The following is a 13,725-nucleotide window of genomic DNA, read 5'->3' as shown; positions in this document are numbered from 1 at the left end:
ATTAATTTCATTACTGCTATCTATCTATCTATATATATATATATATATATATATATATATATATATATATATATATATATATATATATCATAATTATTATTTATTTATGTATGTACGCTTATCTATCTATCTATCTATCTATCTATCTATCTATCTTTTTTTTTTTTTCTCAAGGCCTGACTAAGCGCGTTGGGTTACGCTGCTGGTCAGACATCTGTTTGGCAGATGTGGTGTAGCGTATATGGATTTGTCCGAACGCAGTGACGCCTCCTTGAGCTACTGAAACTGAAACTGAATCTGACGCCACAACCCTAGAGCTGAAACGAGTCGTGTGTCGGCCCCTTAATTCAGTCACTGAACGTTCCCGTTAAAAGCCCGAGAGGCAGCGGAGGTCGCCACCAGTCCGATAGACGACTGTTCTGACAGAGGATGGCGCTGAAGACGTGTGTGGTTGGTTTGCTGGCCTTGGTGTTTGTCATTGCTACAGCCCATACATGGACCGGGTGAGTCAGTCAGTCAGATAGTCAGTCAGTTAGTCACTGAGTTAGCTGTCAGTTATATTAGCTTTTTTAATTAAAAAAATTCCTTTCTTTCTTTGATTATTGTAGTGTGTTATCATTTATTTATAGTACATCGGTTTGTTTATTCATTAGTTGTGTAAGAATATTTGTCTGCTTTCGCTGTTAAATGAAGATATTGCAATACATTGTTGTTTGAGCGATTATAATTTATTTCAATTACCTTTGATTTCCTTTGAAACAATCACCCTCGATAATTCTCCATACCTTCCCATGCCCCCCCCCCCCCTCTCTCTCCAAATGAATAAATGCGATTTTGTTTCCTCACTGAATGTTTTCTAGATTGCTCATTTGATTTCAGTGGTGTCTTTACTGAATACATTAAGTTTTATGCACCAGTAAAAAAAGTTCTTTTCAGGGAAGACGCTCAAGTGGAGTGTTGTTAGTGAGAAAGGGTCTGACAGAGTGTGAAAGAAATATAGAATGTCATAATACTATTGCGATTAAAGTGGATAAGAGTGTATTTGGCACAGATAAAGATGTTGTTGTTGTTGCTTGCTATGTTGTTCCAGAAGGAGGTCCTGCATATAATGATAAAATGATTAAAGATGGTGTCTTGATGCTGGAAGAATCATTGTTGAAAAATTACGAAAAGGATGATGTATATCTTGTGATATTAGGGGATCTGAATGCTGGAACAGGTAATAAACAAGCTGAACCTGAAGTAATTACAACTGTATTGATGATGTAACGTATGATAGTATGGATGGAGACATTTGTGCACGCTGTTCTAAAGACGAAACAATAATTTTGGGAAAACGTTGTTGGACTTGTGTTTCATGTTTGATTTGATTATTTTGAATGTTTTTTGTAATGGTGACCGATATGGAGAACATACTTTTGTGTCCACATCACGAATGAAGAAGTCAAGAGACACATCCGCAATGAAATCGGGCCCTATGCTGACCTTCAAACACTCGCCAGACAACGAAAACTGAAGTGGTTTGGTCATGTCACACGCTCCTCTGGTCTTGCTAAAACAATCTTAAAAGGCACAGTGAGGGGAGGAAGAAGAAGAGGCAAACAAAGGAAGAGATGGGAGGACAACATCCGAGAGTGGACAGGCATGGAGCTGAGAGACACCCTGAGAGCGGCCGAGAGACGCGAGGACTGGAGAAAGGTGGTTGACAAAGCTTCGAAGGCGCCCCAAAGGATTCGGAATCTGAGGGATCGGTGACGGTGACGGTGACTTTTGTGTCACCTAATGGATGTAGTGTGATAGATTATTTTCTCATTCCTGGTGATTTGTTATTCTGTTTTGATTTACATGTTGGTGATTGTGTGGATTCGTGGCATCTTGAGGTAACTTGGGAAATGGTCCATAAAAATTCAAAGGTTACAAACCAAATGCAAGAGTGTGAAGAAAAAAATGTGTGGTCGGATGAGAATGCTTTTCTTTACCAGAATGAACTAGATAGTGCTGCATTTTATGACAGTTTGCAGAAAGCTTTTCAATTGTTGGATGTTGATCTGAGTGATAGTTTAGACCAATTTGTTACTGCTTTGTGTGGAGCTGCTGCATGTATGGTGCGAAAAGTGGGGCATGGAAGGAAAAAAATCAATGACTGGTTTGATGGTGAATGTGCCCAAAAGAAACAAGAGGTTAATAGATGGTTAAAAAGATTTCAGAGGTGTAATACGAAACTTTGTGTTGCTTTCGTGGACTTAAAGAAAGCCTTTGATTCTGTTAACTGCAATGCATTGTGGAATGTTCTTCGAAGAAGTGGTGTGAGAGGGAAATTATACATGACTCTGTGTTCACAACTCAGTTTGTGCATGTGTGCGTGTGAAGGGTATATACTCAAATTACTTTGATTGTCCAAATGGAGTGAAACAAGGCTGACTTCTGAGCCTCAGTTATTTTCGTCTTTTTTATTTTTTTTAAGATTTTTTTTAATGAACTGGCTGTGGAACTGCCCAAAAGAGGTAGACATGGTATTCAGCTAATACCTGGAGCTGTTGAACTATTTTTGCTTCTATTTGCTGATGATGTTATTCTTTTATCTGGAACAGTTACAGGTTTACAGAATCAATTATATGCCTTAGAAGAAGAAGCAGATTGTTTAGGTTTGACAGTGAACTTGGATAAGACTAACGTTATGGTTTTTAGAATGGGTGGACACTTATCAGTACACGAAAAATGGTATTACGGAAGTTCAGACGTTAGAGTGGTTAATTCATATAAATACTTAGGAATGATATTTTCAACAAAATTAAGTTTGAATTATGCATGGGAAGATTCGTGTAGTAAAGGGAAAAAAGGCTTCATCGAAATTTTGAAAACTTTAAGAAAGCTGAATGTTTTTGATTGTTGTTTGTTTTGGAATCTATTTGACACACAGATAGAACCATCAGTTACATATCCATCTGAAATTTGGGGACTAAACGTGAATTCGCAGATTGAGAAAGTACATAGTTATGCTATCAAACGTTTTCTTAATGTGCCAATACATTCATCCAACACAGTTTTATATGGAGAAACGGGAAGATATCCTTTGTATGTAAAAACAAATGTAAGGTGCATTAAGTACTGGTTGAAACTGTTGAAGCTTCCACAAACACATCTTTGTAGGCAGGCCTATGATATGATGTATGTACAATTAGAGTTAGGGAAAGAAAACTGGGCTCACAGAATACATATGGTTTTATCAGAACAAGGTTTTGAAATTGTGTGGTTGTCACAGGGAGTAGGAAATGAACAGCAGTTTATCTCAGAATTTAAAGACAGACTCATTTGTTCTTTTAAACAGAACTGTCATTCGGTCATGGAAAGCAAAGAAAGCTATAGTTGGTTTTTCTAATTTAAGAATGTATTTCAGCCTGAAAAAATTCTAAATGTTATTACAGACAAATGGCACAGAATTAGTTATGCAAGGTTTAGATTAAGGACACTTGGTTTTAACGCAAATAAGAAATGGTTTGAACTTGGGACTTCCACAGGACTACCTTGTCCTGCATGTGGATTCCAAATTGATGATGAAAAACATTTTCTCTTTCAGTATAAAGCTTATGAGGTTGTGCGAGAAAAATGTAAACTTTTTAATTCAGATATAGCTAGTTTCTGTTTTATCGTCTGAGGATGATATTGTAATTAAATCAGTTGCTAAGTTCATCGCAGAGAGGCACAAACAATTAGACAAGGTTTTCTTAACAATAATTAAAACAATGAATTTGAAGGTAGTTAACTACGGTTGATGTTGATGCTGAATTGTTCTTAAAGGAAAGTACAGACTACAAGAAAAAAACGTGTGAATGGATGGTCAAAAAAGAAGTATTTCATGAATGTTTCTATTGTTTCTTGTTTGATTGTTTGTTTGTTTCATTCCTTTGCATATTGTGTTGTAAGTGTGCTGCTAATCTTTATTTATCTTCAGTGTTGATAATTTTGATAATTTATTTGATAATCATGGGAAATATCATCAGTTGGCATTGTAACAAATGTTAACCCCTGAACCCCCTTGTCAAGAAACCTTTTTGTAGGGAATGACAATAAACCGTTTCAAGTTTCAAGGTCAAAGTTCTCTCTCCAAGTTTTGTATTGTATTGTTTTGTAAACCTCTTTTGTCACAGCAAATTTCTTTGTGTGAATTTAGGGCTGCTGTCCCCGGAGAGATCGTGTCACTACAATGAGAGCACCATTTCTTTTTATCTTTTCTTTTTTTTCACGCATGTGTATTTGCTTTCCTATGCAAGTGGATTTTTCTTTGGAAATTTGCCAGGGACATTCCCTTAGTGCCGTGGGTTCTTTTACGTGCGCTAAGTGCATTCTGCGCACGGGACCTCGCTTTATCATCTCATCCGAATGACTAGCGTCCAGATCACCACTCAAGGTCCAGTGAAAGGAGAGAGGATTAAACCAGTTCGCTCTGATTCTCTCGCGTCCCAGGCGGTGACATAACCACTAGGCCACCACTTCAAGGGTTTTGTTAACATGGTAGTAAGAAGTTACACCCCGCCATCACACACACACAAACACACACACACACACTGACACACACACACACACACACACACACACACACACACACACACACCCTGTCCAACTCACTCCCTTCTTCTTCCACTTACCCCCCCACCCCTCTTTTTTTGTCGTCTAATATCACCATTGAGTAGATTACTACTACTACCACCACCACCACTACTTCTACTACTACAACAGAGAGAGAGAGAGAGAGAGAGAGAGAGAGAGAGAGCATGTCAGTGGCCTATTCAACTGGATCCTAAGGAATGTTAATGTGCTACAGCAGTTTAGGTGCTGAGATGAGAATAAAAAAAATAATAAAAAAAAAAAAAAAAAGCACTTTCCCCGTCACCAGAACATGACGTGAAACTGTACACTTTCTTACAGACATGTGTGCTCTCGCCAAGTGGCCATGTACGCATCCAGAATGGCCCCTTGGGATTGGTGAGTTAGCGTGTGTGTGTTTGTGTATTTTGTGCGCGTGCGGACACACACACACACTTCTATTTCTTGTAATTGTTTATTTCCATATTATCGTTTCCAGGGCCCCACATCCCCCATTTTTTCCTTTTTTTTAATTAAAAAAAATAATTTTCTTCTCTTTTTTTATGAGGGCAGGATGTAAAAAAGCTGTATAAGCTTATTCTTTTACCCTCAATAAAGATCATTTTGACATGACTTGACACACACACACACACGCGCACACACTATTCACAGCATGAATAAAACGCAGTTTGGGCGGATAGATCTGTTGTCGTACCACTTAAACAGATGGGTTTTAAGAAGCTGTGTGTCCAGTCCTCCGGCACATGTCCATTGTGGAAACTGTTTTAATACAGATTGAAAAGTTTGCTTCTGTCTTCTTCCGATAGCTCCTTGATGTCCGAGTAGCGAACTTTGTCTGGGCCAGGGGCAGATTCTTTCTTGCATTTAGCTATTGCTTCGTTTAGATCATCTATTGTCAAGTCATCATCGGGTCCAGTCTGCATAAGGGTTTGGTTTAACTCCTCAACATATTTCTTTTTTCTCATCTAAGTTTCTTTGATCGCTCTGTTGTATGAAACGTTTGAGCAGGGTGGATCCTTTTTCTTCGTTTGTCTTAAGTTTGGTTCCGTGAGTGTCTAACATGTCTGGGGTTGTTGTTGTGCACGTTTTCCCTTCCATGCGACGATAAAATTGGCAGAACTCTGTCAATGTTGTGTCATAACTGAGTGCCTCGCAAAACTGTTTCCACTTGTCATTTTTGGCCTCTTGAGCAATGACCTCAAACTGTTTAGTTTTTTCTTTCATTTTTTTGTTTCAATATCTTTGTCCGGAGAAGGTTTTGTTATTTCTTTTTGCCAAAGTTTGACAGCCGCATGTTTTTCTATCCAGGCTCTCTGTGTGTCGGTATTCTGCCATGGGGGCTGAATAGTTTGCATCCGGTTCGGTGCCGTTCTTTTGTTTCTTCTGCGTCTTAAGTTTTCGATGATGGTTGTCTCTTTGGTTTCATACTGAAATGGATCACGCGGTTTCATACAGTGTTTATCTGACAGTTTCTGTAGACTGAAAACTACCGGGAGGTGGTCACTGCCTTGGTGTGGAAGCGTCTCTGTATTCATTCCTGCTCTGAATTTTGGAGATGTTAGAGCGATGTCGATCACACTGTCACTGTCCCCTTGTCTTGTTCCAAGGCGAGCTGGGGATGTGGTTGTTAATGGGCTAAGAAGAATTTCCACTATCATTCCTTCAAGTGCGAGTCCTTGTGGGTTGGTGTTCCATTGGTCCCATAACTTCGATCTTGCATTGAGGTCTCCACAGATAATGACTGAGTCTCCAAGTTCGTTCTCTGTTTCCTCTAAAAAGGCCCAATCCTCTTTTGTTGCGCAGGTTCCTGGGTGAACATAGGCATTGATGAGCACGATGGTTTTGTGAATTCCGTCAGGTTTTTCAAGATGCACACCCACTATTCACATGAGTTGCTACACCATTTCTCTAGATTTATGGTGGAAACTTTGTTTTTTAGGTTTTTGTTCAGTATGATTGCTACTCCTCTTCCTTCATTCCTTTGAAAGACTGTGACATTCTCAAACTGTATTGGTCTTTCTGCACTTGTCCTGGTCTCTTGGAGACACAAAATGTCAGAATCATATGCCAATTTCTCAATTGTTGAGATTCTCATTCTCGCGCTGGAACAATTCCAACTGCCGATTCTAAAGAATTTCTTTGACAGCTGCTCTGCTTTTGTCATTCTGCTACCTGAGCACAAACTTTTCCCGCCTCTTTTTCCACGTCTGTTTTGGGGTTTTGGGGATCTGAATTTATGTCTCGTGCTATGCAGCTGATCCCCGAGGTGCACGCGAGACAGGGTTTTGTTAGTATCCATAGAAGGGTGTTCTATGTGGTGAGGGAAAATATTCGGTCGCCCTGACAGAGCCTCTTATCAGGGAAGGGCAATGGATGTCCATCTGTGTGGAGTCCGTCAGCCTGTGTCGCCCTAAGGCCAGACTGCATACAGTTAGTGACCGTTTAACCCAACAGCCATTCATCCCATTGGTACTGTATGAAAGCCGTGGGATTGGGGATTTTAGTCAGGTTGTCTCCTCTTAGCCGGTGGAAGGGTACATCTGGGTATTGTTGCGAAGCAGATTGTATTTTGCGGAAAACTACAGGTCCTTCTGTAATATTTTGAGCCCTCTCAATAATTGACTAATAATTTAAAAAAATAAACAATATCATGATGGCAAATTATTAATCATCATCATGGCCTGGCTTCGCTGACGAAGATCTAGGAAGGGCGTTGTCCACGTCTGATGCAGGCACGCTCATGGCTGACAAGGCCAATGCGGGAAAAGCAGAGTCGGCCGCAGCGGTTGCAAGGGAAAGTCTGGTCTGGGTTCGCGGCTGCAGCGTTGTGGTTCTTCCTCCTTCTGCGTTTGTCCTCAAGGCTGGCCCTGCGGTTGTTTTCGAAGGAGGAGACAGCTTGGTGGATGGTGCGTCGCCAGGTCTCTCGATCAGCGGCTACTGCGGACCACTGGCGATGGTCAATGTGACAGGCACCGAGAGCTTTCTTCAAGGAGTCTTTGTATCTCTTCTTGGGTGCTCCTCTGTCACGGTGGCCAGTGGACAGTTCGCCATACAGCGCGATCTTGGGCAGGCGGTGGTCCTCCATCCTGGACACGTGCCCTGCCCAACGTAGCTGGGTCTTTAGCAGCACTGCCTCGATGCTGATAGTCTTTGCCTGCTCCAGGACCTCGACATTTGTGATGTAGTCACTCCAGTGGATGCTGAGGATGGTGCGAAGGCAGCGCTGGTGAAAGCGATCAAGCAGTCGTATGTGGTGCCGGTAGGTGACCCAGGTTTCGGAGCCATACAACAGGGTGGGCAGTACAACAGCTCTGTACACGCTGATCTTTGTGTCTTTCTTCAGGTGTTTGTTGTTCCATACTCTCTTGTACAGCCTGCCGAATGCGCTGTTTGCCTTTGCAAGTCTGTTGTCGATCTCCTTGTCGATCTTGGCGTCAGACGAGATGGTGCAGCCTAGGTAGCTGAACTGGTGGACCGACTTCAGCTCTGTCTCACCGATGTTGATGTGAGGAGCGTGGAATTCTTCCCGTGGGGCAGGCTGGTGGAGAACTTCCGTCTTTTTCAGACTGACTTCTAGGCCGAAGAGCTGCGCAGCCTCTGCGAAGCAGGACGTTATACGCTGCAGGGCCGCTTACAGGACTTGGAATAGTTGGTGGCGCGGACGTGGACATGTCCTTCAAGCCTGCGCAATGGAATTTTTAGGTGGAGTGCAGTGTGCGCAGTACTGGCCCCACCCTTTACACCCGTGGTTCATCTGCCATAGCCTAGCAAGCTGGGACGGTGACAGTGAGGTCCTCAGGTCGTAGGTTTTATATCAGACTGTCCTTGTCCTAGCCTCTGGCTCAAAAACCTTCCTCGGAGGCACGGGGGCGCGGCTACTGAAAGTCGGGACATGGCCATGGACCCAGGGTCAATGCATGTCGAGACTGTCCTGCATTCCTTAGCACTTCATGGGTTTTACTTCAGACTTTTCCTTGTCTTAGATGGACTGCCTTCCCAGGCTGTCGAGCTCCATCTGCCCACATGTGACAGGTAGCACAGGGTTACATGGTACCTGTGGCAGGTAGAGACCTGACCTGACCTGTTAATTATTAATCAAATTCACAGAAAAATCACTTATCTTTGTTCTGAAGCTTGTAGACTGTCTGTTACACTGACCAGTGTGATTTTAACACCTGGTAGACTTTTACACTGACTCACTGGATGATTTTAACATTCAGTTTTCCAATACACAGTTTCAGCTACACAATTTCAAATTCTGCCCACACAGTCCTCACTTGTGATATGTCTGCTAAACATTGCATAAGCACAACGGTCATGTTGGCGTGGTTTCAGGGAAGGACCATCAAACCAGGAAAGGACCATCATCAGGTAAGCGGCTACCAGATTCTAACCTAAAAAAATAAAAGCAGAGAGAGGGAGCGGCCGTAAGTCTAGCATGAAAGGTAGAGCATGATGCTTTGCAAATCAAACAAATATCGGCATGTCTCTGTGGGCTTTTCCAAATACAATCGACTGAGCAACACACTAGACGCCACGTTTTTGGCATCAGAGATCTTTTCCCATCCCTCTTGCGGCCAATCAGTGGCAGCCTCTGTGCGTGTGTGTATGTGTGTGTTTGTGTGTATGTGAGGGTGTGTGTGTTTGAGTGCGTTTGTGCATGCGCGAGGGTGTAAGTGTACACAAGTGTCAGGAGAGTTCTGTGCGTGTGTGTGTGTGTGAGTGGGGGGGGGGGGGGGGGGGGGTGGAGGGTGCGGGGGGGATGGGGGTGGAGGATGAGGTATGTGTGTGCATGCATGCCTACACTGTGGGAGCAACGGATTATTGTAACGTGCGGGTGTATACATACATATATATATATATATATATATATATATATATATATATATATATATATATATATATATATAATAGAGAGAGAGAGAGAGAGAGAGAGATCTTTGTATATATGTGTGTGGGGTTGGGGGTGGGGGATATGGGCGTATGTATGTGTGCTTGTACAAATAAGCGTTCATCTGTGTGTGTGTGTGTGTGTGTGTGTGTGTGTGTGTGTGTGTGCCGTGGAAGCTGCGATACGTAGCCTAGAAATGAGTGTGTGGAGGAGGGAGGTAGAGGAGGTGCAGAGTAATGTGTATGTGTGTGTGTGTGTTGGGGCTCATGTGCGTTTATGTGTATTTGACTGTGCTTTCATATCTGTGAAACTGCATGTTTGGTGCATATCTGTTATGTGTATGTGGGTGTACGTGTGAATGTGTGTCTCCATGTTTTACATTTATTTGCTTATTTATCATCATTGTTGTCTTATTTATTTATTTATTATTACTACTACTACTACTTTTTTATATTATAATTATTATTTATTTATGCACGCTTATAGTTGACTTCTTCTACATATTATTAGTAGTGGTAGTAGTTGTTATTATTATTATTTTTTTTTTATTGCATTTATCTATTATTTATTCCCCCCCCCCTTTTTTTTCTGAAGACCTGACTAAACGCGTTGGGTTATGCTGCTGGTCAGGCATCTTCTTGGCAGATGTGGTGTAGCGTATACGGATTTGTCTGAACGCGGTGACGCCTCCTTGAGCTACTGAAACTGAAACTGAAACTTAAATAGATGATGGATGGGCCTTCAGAGGTTTGGAAGCTGTGGAAGTGGAGAGTCTAATTATAATGGAAGGCTGTTGTAGTTTCAGTTTCAGTTTCTCACGGAGGCGTCACTGCGTTCGGACAAATCCATACATGCTACACCACATCAGGCCTTGAGTGCATGCCTATATATTTGTGTACCTATCCGAGTGGATTTCGTTTTACTTAATTTTGCCAGAGGATAACACTCTCGTTGCCATGGGTTCTTTTTTCAGTGCGCCAAGTGCGTGCTGCACACAGGACCTCGGCTGATCGTCTCATCCGAAAGAATAGACGATCAGTTTGATTTTCCGGCCAAACTTGGGAGAAAGGGCAACAGCGGGATTCGAACCCACACCCTCACGGACTCTCTGTATTGGCAGCTGAGTGTCTTCCATTCTGCCGCCTTTCTCCTTAGGCTATTGTAAACATGTATAACAAAGGAAGATGCTGATAATGTAATGTACTTGATGTCTATAATGATGACAAGAGCGACTAATTACTAGGCCCAGACCAGCGCTCTCCCTATCTCTTTCCCAAACAGGGACTATAAAGACCAGCGTGGCATTCACTACGTAAAGAGGGAGTACTGCTGCCCTGGGTGGACACACAATGGAGATTACAACTGTAGCCTGCGTGAGTCTGACCATCTTCCTAATGTAAAGTAATGTAATGAAACGTAATGAAATGTAATATCGCGTCGTGTGATGTGTGATATAATACAGACAGAACACCTAATGTGACTTTTGTCCTGTGATATAATTGTAATAATGCAGACAGAATACATAATTGTGATAAATCATGCGAGTGTGTGTGTGTGTGTGTGTGTGTGTGTGTGTGTGTGTGTGCTTCTAGTGTCCATGACATTCCCCTTATCCCGGCGGTAGGGGGCAGGGATCCGGATTTTTCATTCTATTTTCCCAAATGTTTATTCATTGTGCCATACAGAAATACCTGTCTACCATGAATGAATTATGGTATCAATTTACCAAGGTATGGTAATAAAGTACTGTTTTTATGTCGCTGCTGTGATGGAGGTCCATTTTAGGTTTGGGACCACGTGACAATACTATTCTAAAAGTAATCTGAAAACACATAGCAAAAATCGTTATGCTAGGAATGTCGATGAATAAACAATGACTGCCCTTTCTGCCCTGGCGAAACAGAAGATAAAAACACATAGTGTTTTAGACGCCACAAATACGATCTGATCAGACCAGATATGATGAAAACCATAGCACATTGTGCTGGGCAATCCCAGTTCACAGGGTTGATGGGAGGTCAAAATGCAGGAACGGCTAGAAAAATTGCATGGTTTTTACTTAAAGCTTTTCATATTATCAGGAATACTACGGTTTGAACACAAAGGGAATTGTTGAAAAGATTAAAGTCACCTTTGAAACATAATCGTTATGAGACAACTTCAAAAACGTCTTGAAAACTACCAACAGATTATCATGTTTTCGCCGTTGATTCATAGACACCATTTAAGTATTCGTATTCTATGTTTGTTATAACACGGCTTTTGTTCTCCAATGAATTATGGGCAAGAGGCCTGAATAATAAGATCATTTGTCAATGTCATTGTAATATTCATTACCAAGCTTTGAATGCCCTTCTTAAGGGGATTTTCAGGTATTCAGCAAAGATGTCCTAAACTCTGCCATCAAAAGCAACAGAAGATGCCAGGTTTTTGAAAGAAAGCGTGTTCATCATCTGAATTAATCCTTGTAACAGAAGATGTAAGACATTGGAAAGAGAGCGTGTTCTTCGTCTGAATTGATTTTTTTCTTTCAGGCCCAACAGGTGGAAGCGACCATTCTTCCAAATGATTTATTTAACGTTATCTGGAAAGCGTTTTACGCAATTCCCCATGACTCGAACAGATTCACGAAATCATGTACTGGACAGCTGTTGCCTTGCACAAAAAAGACAGGCAGGAAGATAGAAAGGAGAGTTGAATCGACATTATATTTGCCCACATTATTTCGGAAGCCAGTATTACACACAAAAAAGGCATCAGGGAAACCATTGTTGTAAATACAGCTGTAAATGGCAGACCTTGAATGACTGACTTTGTTTTGAACTGGTCTTTTTGATGCTGCTTTTCCTGAACTTTGAACTCACTCAGTACGGCCAGTCCTCTCTTCTCCTCTACACAGACCCCTCGGATGTCCAGTGGGTGTCTGAATGACCCAACCTTTAGCTTCCGTCGTCAGAATTGTGGTATTCGTTGTCAACATTCACGTCTTCAGTATAAGAGCCTTCCGCTTGCAGTATTTTGATGGTGGTAATTGGGGTGAAACGCTGTTAACGTCGTCTCTTTCGCCGTTCGTATGGAGAGAGTTAACACGACATGGGTTTGTCCCAGTCAGCTGGGTCATGAGGGTCATGACCCTGAAGCTGTGTAGCTCAGTTGTTTTTTTTTTTAATAATTATTTATTTTTTTTTTTAAAGGGAAATCAGACATTTCCGTCATCAGGGATGACTGGTCTATACTGAGACCATCATTATTGTGTTGTGTCTGTAATGTACTTTGTATTTGGTTATGTCCATTTTTGTCTGTTCAGAGTTGGCTGTTCGCTATTGTATGTTTCTGTATGTCTGTGGGTTCTCTTCTCGTGTTTTCTGTCATTGTCTCTTGCCCTTCGGGTTCGTCGCCTTGTATCCTCTGACTTCATCTTCATTGTGTAGCTCAGTCTTACAAAGAGCAGCAGCAGCTATGGAACCTGTTTCATTGAACTTCAAATATGTCTATCTCAGTACAGCTGTTAGTTGTCAAATAAAATTATTTACCTGTCAGTCTTGATCTCAGACCGACCATTTGCTCTGTTTCAGGTGTTAACTAAAGTGAACAGAATCAGGGAATCTTCAGGTTTGGGTCTGGCTCATCTTCTGTGGGTGAGCATGGGACATCGCCTGAGTTCCTGTCTTACTGCTGTCAACACCACCTGTCCTCAGTTTCCACTCTAATGACTTCAGCTTCTGTCACCTGTCTTCGGCCATTAAGGAATCAAGCTTCGTTGTTCAACTTCTAAGTCTTCAGTCTCTGTAGGAATATTGCGCGTCCTAAGTTCCTCCGAACGCCTTGGCTGCTTTTTTTTGTTTGTTTCTTTTGTTTTTGTTTTTTTGTTTGTTTGTTTGTTGTGGGGCCTCCAACCTCCTTTTTTTCCCACTTTTTTTTTTTTTTTTTTTTTGGTGGGGCCTCCATCCTCCTCTTTTTTCCCACATCTTTCTTGTTCTTCTTTCACAAACTCATATTTACCTTTCATGCACCACTTTCCCCCACACACCTTAACTAATCACTTTCATTCTTTCCCCTATCGTCTGGCGCAGCAATTGCCCCAGTGTGTCTTGAGGCATGCATTTTAAGAATATTCGATGTCTGTGTACTTGGCTGCTAGAATGTGTGCTGTGTTTGATGCTTTGTGCACAGGCTGAGAACTCACTGCCTTGCGTTGCTATCCAGGCAGATTTGTCTGCAGCCAGTCT

General features: G+C 41.9%; 1 long non-coding RNA gene across 1 annotated transcript in view; it reads left to right on the top strand.

The window, feature by feature from the left end:
• The first annotated feature begins 405 nt into the window (after positions 1–405).
• LOC143278100 (uncharacterized) overlaps positions 406–13,725 on the top strand; it is a 13,437-nt gene continuing 117 nt past the window's right edge. The window contains exons 1-5 of the long non-coding RNA XR_013053829.1: positions 406–503; positions 4,927–4,983; positions 8,941–8,976; positions 10,778–10,869; positions 13,072–13,725. The exon at positions 13,072–13,725 is cut by the window's right edge and continues 117 nt beyond it. This is a non-coding gene — a long non-coding RNA (uncharacterized LOC143278100). The remainder of the gene's footprint in view (positions 504–4,926; positions 4,984–8,940; positions 8,977–10,777; positions 10,870–13,071) is intronic.

This window comes from Babylonia areolata, chromosome 35, assembly GCF_041734735.1.
Source record: "Babylonia areolata isolate BAREFJ2019XMU chromosome 35, ASM4173473v1, whole genome shotgun sequence".
Classification (NCBI taxonomy): domain Eukaryota; kingdom Metazoa; phylum Mollusca; class Gastropoda; order Neogastropoda; family Buccinidae; genus Babylonia; species Babylonia areolata.
Note: the sequence above shows the minus strand (reverse complement) of the source record. Positions and strands in the feature narration are given on the sequence as shown.